The 12,128-nt window shown below is 40.5% G+C and overlaps 1 long non-coding RNA gene across 2 annotated transcripts in view; it reads right to left on the reverse strand.

The window, feature by feature from the left end:
* Positions 1 to 2,442: 2,442 nt before the first annotated feature.
* LOC103878474 overlaps positions 2,443 to 12,128 on the reverse strand; it is a 58,625-nt gene continuing 48,939 nt past the window's right edge. Inside the window, exons 2-4 of one of the 2 annotated variants that reach the window (XR_004177807.1) lie at positions 9,267 to 9,394; positions 7,504 to 7,663; positions 2,443 to 3,033 (exon numbers count right to left, since the gene is read on the reverse strand). This is a non-coding gene — a long non-coding RNA (uncharacterized LOC103878474). Of the gene's footprint in view, positions 3,034 to 4,718; positions 7,664 to 9,266; positions 9,395 to 12,128 lie in introns of those variants that run through there. The other variant, XR_002517681.2, reaches the window with a different exon arrangement.

Below are 12,128 nucleotides of genomic sequence, written 5' to 3' on the forward strand. Positions count from 1 at the left end.
GGAGGTGTGGATGAGTCCTAAGTGCCCATTAATTGGAGAGTAGTCAAATAAGGTAGGAAATATTCATATAATGAAATACTAAACAGCTACATAAAGAATAAAAGAGGGCCGGTAGTGATGGCTCACACCTGTAATCCCAGCACTTTGGGAGGCCATGGTCACCTAAGATCAGGAGTTCAAGACTAGCCTGACCAACACGGTGAAACCCTGTCTCTACTAGACACAAAAAGTTAGCTGGGCGTGGTGGCATGCACCACCCAGCTACTTGGGAGGCTGAGGCAGGAGAATCACTTGAATCCAGGAGGCAGAGGTTGCAATGAGCCAAGATGGCGCCACTGCACTCCAGCCTGGGCAACAAGAGCACAACTCCATTTGAAAACAAAAAAGAATAAAAGAGAATTGTTTATACAGACATGAAAAAAAAGTCCAGGTATTATCAACTTTAAAAAGCCTACTTCACAGAAGCGTGCAATTCATTCAGGTAGCATGAAAGCATCTATGTACTTTGAATATATAAAATATATGTAGAATCCATAAGCATTCTTATAAGTGCATAGAAAAGTCTATAGTGTTACACACAATGAGGAATGAAATTTAGAGGACTGTGGAAGTCAAGAGACTATAATTTAGCACTTAATTCCACTTCCTATGCTGTGTGAAAATTTTTAACTGGGATTTGTATAGCTTTTATAATTTAAGTTGAGATAAATTACTGTCTTATTCTATACACACAAACCCCAACAAAATTAAATGTAGAACATTCTCAGAAATAAACTAGATATATTGATGGTCCACCTTAACCAGAGAAAACTCTCTGGAAATATATGAGCTCTTTACTTGGAGAACTGTAGAACAACAAAATTGTCTAGATAAATTCTTTTTTTTTTAATTTAAAGGAGTTTAATTGAGCAATGAACCATTCACGAATCAGGCAGCCTCCAGAATCACAGCAGATTCAGAGACTCTCCCACAAAGGCATGTGATGGAAGAAGATTTATAGACAAAAGGGAAGTGTCATGCAGAAATCGGAAGTGAGGTACAGAAACAACTGGATTGGTGACAGCTCAGCGTTTGCTTTATTTGAACACAGTTTGAACACTCAGCGATGTATGAGTGGCTGAAGTACAAAGTACAGCTGCTGGGATTGGCCAAGACTCAGCTATTGTTATGGGTGCAGACTCCTAAGTTAGGTTTTCAATCTTGTCTGCCTATTAAGTTCGGTTGTAGTTCATCTACAAGGACTCAAATATAGAAGGATGCAGGCCTCCTCAGGCCACATTTATTTTGCTTTAACAATTGGCCCCTTTTGGTCATTTTCTCAATTGTGAGAGATTGGCCAAAACTTTAGTCATTGATGTCACTATCACCACTGTAAATGTATTTATTTGTCTGGAAACCCACTGGGAAATAGTAGAACAGTAAGTTTTGCAAAGATACGAACAAGGCCTTGAGGAGAGGGTACCTCCTTATGCTGGAACGTCCTGTTCACAGGAGAAAAACAAAACCTGGTCTGTTCTAGGATCTATGTGCTTCCTTAAAGTCTTGGTTTGGTTATGTCATATTCAGCATGAGTGACTCCATTTTGGTTTGGTTTGGTCTGTTGGGGCCTAGTGCATGAGTTCAGGCCAAAACAATGGCCTTCTGTAATTTGGTTCAGGTTCTCACTTAGGTGAGAGTGTGACTAAAACCTAGGGCCTTGGCACCACTCTCAGTTACCATCATTTTGGGTTTCCAATCTCAGCATGTCATCCACAGATTAAGGTGTCCTCATGATCATACATTTCTTTCAGCTCTTGGCATTCCAGTTGAAGAGAGACCATTTGGCATTCTAGAGATGGCTGTGTGCAAACATTTAAAACATTTAAGAGAACACAGCACACCAGGGAGACTACTGTTATGACTATCTGGAGGATAATACCAAGAGTTTGGCGTATGCTCCTTACCCAGGGTCCCCACAAACCAAACCACCTAAAATCAAATAGATCAAAGAGTAAGTTAGATAAAGAGTCTATGGGCTTAAGTAAGCGGTCTTTTCATTAATCCCCTACCGCTGAATCCCTATAATACCTGATGTATTTCTCCATAGGCCATCAGTGCCAGCAGCTGCACAGAACCTTTTCTGTTTAGCCAATTCTTTTATTTAGCATAACTTTCATAAGAGAATGTGAAGTCCGTTGTGTAACCATGGCCTTTACGGTAGAATCTGCTATAGAGTCTATCACGAGGGATACATTTCTAATCATTGCCTCTTTTATTCCAAACCATGGAAAAAAAGACGTAACAAATGATGGCCTTCTAAAAGATTGAATATCCTGTCTCTACTAAAAATATAAAAATTAGCCAGGCATGGTGGTGGGTGCCTGTAATCCCAGCTACTCAGGAGGCTGAGGCAGAGAATTGCTTGAACTCGGGAGGCAGAGGTTGTAGCGAGCCAAGATCACGTCACTGCACTCCAGCCTGAGTGACAGAGTGAGACTCTGTCTCAAAAAAAAAAAAAAAAGGATTGAATGCCTCCTGGCAAGGTTCTCTTTAACTCATGATGTGGGTTAAGAGGAGTGAATTGATGTTCTGTTTCTGACTGATTATGAGGCAACATATGTACCACTAAAGTTTCTCACCTGCATTGGGCCTTTATCTTTTATCTATCAAAGTATAAGTTTATCCATGTATAAGGCTGGCTGCAAAATCCTTCACAAAAAACACAGAGCCCATAAGTTTGCACAACAGACCCTCTTTTCATTTCTATTATTCACAGAGGCATAGATAAGGAAAAATATTCAAAGATAAGAGTCTTATAATAGCAGAGAAGTCTTGATCCATGATCTTGGGAAAAGCTGTTCACATCAAGGATGCCATCTTCTTCTTGGGAAACACTTTCCTGATTAGCTTTTCCTTAAGAGTTCTAAGATTGTGAGGGACCCTTCTCAGTTGTGAGATTAAGAACCCAAAGTTGAAGGTTCCGCAGTTTTGTTGCAGTGTGGATGGCAAGGGCAGTCTTTCTCTGATGTTCTCAGAAGATCCAGTCTTCGTGTTCTAGATTGTGAAGAGATTGACTGTCCTCAGTGAACCTTAAAAAGTTTTCTTTACCTGGGGAAAACACACTGTACCATAATAATCTACCGTTACAACAACAGCCCGCCGGCATGGGAGAGCTTTTATGCAACCAGAAAACATGCATTGAAAATGACAATTAAATGAAATCCCTTTATAAATCTTTAAATGGCCCATATCAGATAACCAAACATACCTGAAGCTTTGATTGTTTTCCCAGGAATATGGATTTGACAAATCAAACATTGGTTATAAACTGTTCTAGCAATTTATAAGTCACCACACCAATATATTTAATTTGGGTCATTTTATCTTTTCCATGATGAGTCACGGAAAAAGTCTTCATTGACGGACTCAGGAAGGACAAGACAGCTGTTTTGGTTCTCCATGAGTTCCTGCTTACTTAACATTAGACCTATATCCTCTTGAATACCAGTTGTTTCTCCAAATTAGGTGTATAGCACTGATAACTGAGGGGTTAGCATAGGTAATTTAACTTAGACCATGGAGTTCATTCAAGTTGTATATCTAAACAATTTTAGTTTTAGGTGACTTAGCATAAAAATCTGGCAAAGTATTTCCTTGGTATTCAATTAATTTTTGTTCTATTTGGGTTGGCAGTTCTATAAACCAGTCAGTGTTTTCATTTAAGTTTCAGGAATTGTTACCCAGTCCGATTCTTGTGGAACTGGGGAATTCACAGGGAATTCTTACCCATGATACGATGCTAAAGTTATTAGAAACCCGTGTTCAAGAGCTTTTCAGGTCCTTCCCATCCTTTCATGAACCGCCTAAAAGACACCATATTCTAGGATTTCTGCGTGCTTGTGAAGTTTTCAGAAACTGCATCAGCATTAAGCAATTAACTGTGGAAATGACTTGAAACAGTTACAGTTGGCAGGGCGCAGTGGCTCATGCCTGTAATCCCAGCACTTTGGGTGGCCAAGGCGGATGAATCACCTGAGGTCAGGAGTTTGAGACCAGCCTGGCCAACATGGCAAAACACCATCTCTACTAAAAATACAAAAATTAGCCAGGCCCAGTGGCAGGCACCTATAATCCCAGCTACTCAGGAGGCTGAGGCAAGAGAATCACTTGAACCCGGGAGGAGGAGGTTGCAGTGAGTCAAGATTGTGCCACTGCACTTCAGCCTGAGTGACAGAGTGAGACTCCATCTCAAAAAAAAATAAAAATAAAAATAAAGTTACAGTTAAAGACACAATTGACAAGGGAATTTGGTTATTTCTGTGGTCCACAATAACTTAACATAATAACCATAATTATGATTGATAGCATATACTCAGACATATTAGAATTTTAGAAATCCCATATATTTTTGGAACATATTGATGACATACACTAAAATATAACCTGAAGAAGGTTAAATATTGTCTTTTATTCTGACAATGCTTCCCAAGTAACTTAACAAGTCCAATAGCCCTGTTTACCTCTTTTGGATGCTTCAGGAGCCTTCTGTAGCCTCCCAAAGTTACAGGTCAGCAAAGACAATCCTGAAGCTGAAATTTGATTTGGGGAAGCCTATCAAATATGTTAAAGGTTTTTAAATTATTATTTCATTTTGTTTTAAGTTCTAGGGTACATGTGCGGAACGTGAAAGCTTGTTACATAGGTAAATGTGAGCCATGGTGATCTGCTGCACCTATCAATCCATCACCTAGATATTAAGCTCAGCATGCATTAGCTATTTTTCCAATGCTCTCCCTTCTCCCACCTCCCTGTCTAGATAAATTCTTAAAACCTCCAGAAAGTTTCTAGCATAAACATATCTGGCATGTTTCCTCAGGTATATTTTTTCATATTTTATTAATTTACTTATGAATATTTCCACCCTGTTCTTAAAAGAATTTGAGAATTTATTAAATTTATTTAAAGAATTTTTTAAATTTTTTTATTTATTAAAAGAATTTATTAAAATGTGTATAGATACTTCTATAAGATTAAAAAATGAGAAAATAAAACAGGGAAATATGTAAGGTAAAATAAATAAAGTCAGAAATAGCATTACTAGGGGAAAAAATGTATGTTATAACATCTTGATGTCTCCATGGCTTCGTATATCTCAACATCTCTGCAAACAGGGACACACAATAGTTCCAAACCTCACATTCCTCATAAAATCAAAGCAAACCAACTTTTTACAAGAGCACCAGGAGGACACAATGGGGAAATGATAGTCTTTTCAATAAACGATGCTGGGAACACTGGATTTTTATATACAAAAGAATGAAATTAGACTATTATCTGATAACATACACAAAAATAAACTCGAAATGGATAAAAGACCAAAATACAAGACCAGAAACTATAAAAACCCCGGGAAGAGAACATAAGGGAAAAGTGCCTGGACATTGACCTTGGCAATGATTTGTTGGGTATCACACCAAAAGCTCAGGCCACAAAAACAAAAATAAATAAATGGGACTCCATCAAACTAAAAAGCATCTGCACAGCAAAAGAAACAATTCACAAAATAGAAGGGCAGCCTAACGATAGGGAAAACGTATTTGAAAATCATATATCTGATAAGGGGTTAAAATAAAAAATGTATAAAGTACTTATAAAACTCAGTAGTAGAAAAACAAAAACAAATTTAAAAATGGGCAAAAATCTGAACAGCTATGTCTCCCAAGGACATAAAAATGACCAAAAGGTATATGAAAAGGTGCTCAACATCATTAATCACCAGGGAAATGCAAACCAAAGCCCCTGTGAGATACGACCCCATGCCCATTAGGATGGCTGTTATTAGAGTCAAAAGACAACAAACGTTTGTGAGGGCATGAGAAAAAGAGAACTTTGATACGCTGTTGGAGGGAATGTACGGTGCTACAGCCATTATGGAAAACAGTCTAAAGGTTACTAGATAAATTAAAAATAGAAAATGATGCAGGATTTTTTCCGGTCCCTTCTTTGGACTCATGACAGGCACAAACGTTTACTCGGCCCACCACGCTCAACCCCTTGTGGGAGGGAGCATGTGAACAAGCAAGTGCAGGACCCGGCCAGCGCTCTGGGAGTTCACACAGGAGCAGGCTTCATGCACAGCCAGACCAGGCATGAGCCAGCGAGTGCGGGACCCTGCCGGCTTCTCCAGGCCCGCACATGGGCGGACCAGGTGCAGGTGAGCAAGTGCAGGACCTTGTTGGTCGCTCAGGGCCCCAGCAGGAGCAAGCTCTGTTTACTCGGCCTGAGGTGGCACCCTAGTGGGGATGCCTTCGACCCCCAAGCCCCAAAGGCTGTGTTACAATGCTGTCTTAGCTCCACTGTCCATGAACAATAGTGTGTTATCAGCTCAGTTGGCCCCTTGCCTCATTGCGTGGGTACCAAGCTCTTGTCCAGCATCCAAGAAGAATGAGGTTGTGCAGACACTTGAAGGATGGTGAAGGCAGAGAATTTTATTTAGCAATGGAAATGGCTCTCTGCAGAGAGGGGAGCTGGAGAGGGGACGGGACAGAATAGGAAATGGGAAGATGTAGATCAGAAAATACAAATTAGCAGAGGTATAGGATGAACAAGTGCAGATATCAAATGTACAACATGGGGACTATAGGTAATAAAATTGTACTGAATATGGGAAAAATTAAATAAGTGTGAAAATCACACAAAAGGTAATCAAGAAGGAAAATAAATGAGATCAGAAATAATGTTAGGAGAAAAAAAATGTATGTTATACCACCTTGGTGTCTCCATAGCTTTAAATATCTCTGAAAATAGGGAAACATCACTGTTCCAGACTCCACAGTGCCCATCAAATCAAAGCAAATAATTATTTAGGAAGAGCCCGGTTAACTGAGGGTGGTGATTCCTGAGAGTAACAAGGTTCTCAAGAAATCGTGCAAAAAGAGTTTTATAGAGTAGTATCTACCGGGTTATGGAAAATAGAGGAAAAAAGATTTTGTTCTGTACCTTTTAGTATGGGATCTTTTTCAAAGCAACAAAACAGACATGAACTACCTACTTCATAGTCACAGCGTGCAATTTAGATGGCTAAAATCACAAAGAATGCCTAAAACAAAACAGTTTGTGCTAACCTGCTATCCCCAGCACCGAGCATAGTGCCTGACACATAGTAAACATTCAAAAAAGTATTTTATAGCAGTGTTAAAACATGATGAACTTGGACTTCATGTAGACGTCCTGTAACTGTTTTCCGTGATGCTTTTAATCAGTTACAAACTGGACTGCCAGGCGAGAAAATACACAAAAGAAGCTTGGAATTTCTTTCAAAACATACTCCCTTTCTCTACTTGCTCTGGGAGTTGGGAGGTGGGTGCAAAATCGTTAAAAGATAAGTTTTCTGGCATGAAACCAGGAAAGGTTTAAAAGGTGCTATTGTACAGCTGTCAGCTCAAGGAACTGCACTGCACAACTAATAAGAAAGATATGGGAAGCCCGTGATTGAATCAGCTGCAGACTCATTACTCACGGTACCTGCAGGGAGAAGCATCCATCAGGGTGTCAGGTGTATGTTCCATAAAGGGAGGGGACATTCAGCAACTGGGCAAAAGTTGAAGGTGGGAGCTGTCATTTACCCACATACTTCTCACTGGGAGAAACTTCATGCTGGTGGCAGCTGCACCACTTCACCTCCCTTGAAAATAAAGAAGTAGTTCCACCGGGGTCACCCAAAGCATTTCACAGAGGACTGACGTACACTGCCTATACACTCTCTTTTCACCCTCTGGCCACAAAACTCATTATATAACAATCAGATGCCAAGGAACTGATTTGACATTCACCTATTAACTTAGCAGCCCTTCCAAACTGGAGGGCAGGGAACACATGTGCATGGCTGTCCAACAGAGACTTTTAGTGCAAAAGTGAGTGCATCAGAATGAAGGGGTCACTGATGGAGAAAGGAAACTAGAAGCATCTCAAAGCAGCCGCCCTCCAACACTAACCAATCCTTACTGCCATCTCTAGGACACAAACAAGGTAGGAAGGATGATAAGAAAGGTGAAATTACTAAACTGGCTTCTGGTAGTATGTTCTTGTCCTTTTCAAGTAGTGGACTGAATTAGCACAAAAATGGAGCTCCTTGCATCTAGTTGGTGAAACCAGGCTGTATGCCCTCATGTGCCCTCCGCCTAGAAAGAACACACCCACACTGACAGGGCGGGCTGCACCCCAAGCAACCTTGGGCTTCCTTTTTTATTTTTCATACTTCCAGTGCTTTCCTTCCCAGCTAGATTGCAAGTCTGTGCCATCTCTTTCTTTTGCATCTCTCTTACCATGGAAGAGTCTTGAATAAGCTAAAGATGATTCAGAAATTATTAGTCCTTTCTGAGCAGTTAATTGAACATGTCAGACCACACCATAGAGACCAACAAAAACAGGAATTTACCCTCTTTTTAAAGACATCCAAAGAGCAAAATTCTACATATTTTATTCTCTAATCCAATTGAAAATCTTGGATAGAAAAATCAAAGTTCCAAAATTATATCACATGAGGAGGGTGACATGCAAGGGGGAGACTAAAGACGGGTAAAGAATGTAATAAAAAGGTCAGGCGTGGTGGCTCACGCCTGTAATCTCAGCACTTTGGGAGGCCGAGGCGGGTGGAACACCTGAGGTCAGGAGTTCAAGACCAGCCTGGCCAACATGGTGAAACCCCATCTCTACTAAAAATACTAAAATTAGCCGGGCGTGGTAGTGCACACCTATAATCCCAGCTACTTGGGAGGCTGAGGCAGGAGAATTGCTTGAACCCAGGAGGCGGAGGTTGCAGTGAGCCAAGATCCTGCCATTGCACTACAGCCTGGGCAACAGAGCAAGACTCTGTCTCCAAAAAAAAAAGGAATGTAATAAAAATTGACACCCCTTTCCCCAGGAAATCAATGCTTAAGTTGGTCTCCCTTTACAGATAGACAGAGCCAGCTACAAACTGTGGAGCTCAAAGAGGAATGAAACAGCAGGAGCAGAGCTGTGACTGGAATGGGAAAGTCAGTTGGGTAGGCCCAAGGCTCTTGCTACCAAATAACTCCCTGTCCTTTCTACCTGAAACCTCAGCTCCTACAAAACAGTGTACAGACACCCCAAGAAAGTTCCCTTCTGCCAACAGTATCTCTTGCTAGACATAAACACCTACTTTCAAAGCTTGAAATTTATTAGCACCCAAATGATGTTTATTACCCTGCAGCTTGTGATCCTGTCATGGATTCTATCAGCCAGGGAGACTGGATTAACTCACATACCTCGGCATTTACGGCTCTGAAGTGAGCTAGTGTTCAAAAAGCATGCTGAGGACAGACGGAGTTGCTGGACCCACAGGTGGATGAGCTATGCTGGGGCAGGAAGGCCCTGGTCCTGGCTGAAAGAACACCTAGGACCAAGGAGAGAATGCAAAATGATGAAGCAGGAGCCTGCACCACACCCAGCAGCCAACCAGAGAAGAAAAGGAACAAAATGTTGGGCAATCAAATACAAGAAAAAAAGCAGCGAGATTTTTCATTGAAATAAAACTGCAAAAAAAAAAAAAAAAAAAAAAAATCAGTGTCACTGGAATTTATTTCTAAAGGAACTTTATGAGTAATCTATGTACAAATATAAGAGGAATTAATTTTTTTTATTGAGAGCTTTAAAAAGCATTTTTTAATACTAGAGATGTGTACATTTTTGTAAAGCAATTTCAACATCTGCAGACGTAACCAGAACACTTCAAGAGAAAATGAAAATTTAAATACACACTGAAGGTTATTCAGTGGGTTAGGAGTTCAGGGAAAGAGAAAGAAGCAGAGAGCTCAGTGAAACGTATATAAATTCTAAACCTCCCAAAATATAGGTGGGAAAAAAATAGCAATCATTTTAGTCTTTTGTTATCATTTTCTGCCGTAGTTCTTATTTTTTGTTAACTATTGTTTGTTGTTATAAGGAAAATACAACGTGACAATGGCAAACAAGGCATTTATATGATAAGCTCTGGCCTTTGTCTTTGGGTGCTATCTCTGAAACAGGAATAATTGTGCTGGGTGTCTGTTGGAAGGCAGTGTGATAGGGGGACTTCTAGATTTGCCTCCCTAAGTGATGTGTGTGTCCAAGTCCCATCATCGTGGCCCTTCCTTTAGTTTGCCCATTTGTGGTCCCCACTGTTGTAGATTATAGGCAGTTGGTTTCAGGCTATTTATTAATTCTGGAGCTATAATAAAGCACTGTTTTCTAAAAAAAAAAAAAAAAAAAGAAAAAAGAAAGAAAAGAAAAAAAAAATCTACTTTCTCTCTGATTGCTATCCTTCCCAACACTTACCCTCTCCCCAGCTGCTAGCAAGTGAATAAATTGTATTTATTAATAAGTTTCTCTTTGCACTTTCTTTTACATAGTTTTTCACCTTCAGAAATTCCAGCAATATTAACAACTATTATATCTGAATGTTCTAAGATTCGGACAAAGATTGAGATAGGTTCAATTATCCATTTCTTGGCTCAGCGTAATCCCAATTGCCAGATGCCAGTCTACATATTCTTTTCTGGTAGTCATGCAATTTTCTCAACTCTCTGCTTTGCATTTTAAAGTGACATCCTGGAAGAAATTAACCACCAGGTGGGTGATGAGAGAAAACCTTTGTTTTAGTTTGAAATCTGGATTCAGCCAAGTCTTTGGAAAATTCAAATCCGATGATTACCTAAATAGCTAAGGGGAAAGGATACTCATTGCCTTTATAATCTGGGTAACTGATATGATTACCAGCAGGTTCTTGAATGTCCACGGGGTGCATATCTATACGGAAAGACAGATTCAGCCTTGGCGCTTAGACTCCTAATGAGAATGCCTGCAGTGGAGTCTGAATTACCTCTCCTCTGACCCTAATTCTCTCCCTTTCTCTCCTAGTGGAGACCTGGCCCTGTGCTTTCTGATACAGTGCTGGTCTCTGCAGGACAGTGATAGAGTCCCTGGGAAGGCGAGAAAGGTCACCCACGGCTGGGGTGTGAGCGAGCTGGGGAAGCAGGCCCCTCTGCTGTGGAACTCCAGAAGCAACTGCGGGGCGCCTGCGGCAAAGCACTTAACCTATTTGTGTCTACATCTCCCATTTGTAAATGGGGTAATTATAACCTCTCTGCCTTCTGGGGCTCTTGTGAGTCTCCATTAAAGTTCGTAAATCACTTTGAAGATGGGAGTCATTGGGGGTTGCCCGGCAGGTGGAAGATCTCTGGCCCCAGTCCTCCTTCAGTGTTTCCAGGCAGCTGGCTTCGTCTTGGAGGAGATACGAGTAACATTCTTTCTGCTCCCTTTTTCTACCAGCACTGAATATCCACAGCGAAACATATTCACCTTTTCCCTAAATATCTGTGTTCCCAGTGCTACACGTTTTCATAGCAATGCAGAAAGTATTAATAATTTTGGATATAATCAACAAAATTAACACCTTTGTAAAACTCCCACCAAGGCTGTAGAACTATCACCAGTAGTTATTTCCATGCATCAGCGTATGTCCATGCTATGTCCAGGGTGTATTTCTATGAATTCAGAAACGGATGAATCTTGAACACTATCTCTTAGTAAGCCTAACATCTAAATCAATTAACATTTAAAGAGATAAAATAGCCACACATTTTTAAGTTGCACAAACATCTATACATATACACACAGATGTGAAGCAAACTCTTAGGTTATATTCTTACTTTTTTTTTTTTTTTTTTGAGACAGAGTTTCGCTCTTGTCACCCAGGCTGGAGTGCAATCGCACGATCTTTTCTCACTGCAACCTCTGCCTCCTGGGTTCTAGCGATCCTCCTGCCTCAGCATCCCAAGTAGCTGGGAGTACAGGCGTCTGCCACCACGCCCAGCCAATTTTTGTATTTTTAGTAGAAACGGAGTTTCGCCATGTTGGCCAGGTTGTTCTTAAACTCCTGACCTCAGGAGATCCATCCACCGCTGCCTCCCAAAGTGCTGGGATTACAGGTGTGAGCCACTGCGCCTGGCCCTTACGTATTTTTTTAATCCAGAATTTTAACTTTTTATTTAAAAGTTTTTTTTAATTGACGCATAGTATGTTCATAAATATGTACATATTCATGGAGTGCACAGCATTGTTATGGTGTGTGTAATGTAGGGATCAGATCA

This window comes from Papio anubis, chromosome 13, assembly GCF_008728515.1.
Source record: "Papio anubis isolate 15944 chromosome 13, Panubis1.0, whole genome shotgun sequence".
NCBI classification, from domain to species: domain Eukaryota; kingdom Metazoa; phylum Chordata; class Mammalia; order Primates; family Cercopithecidae; genus Papio; species Papio anubis.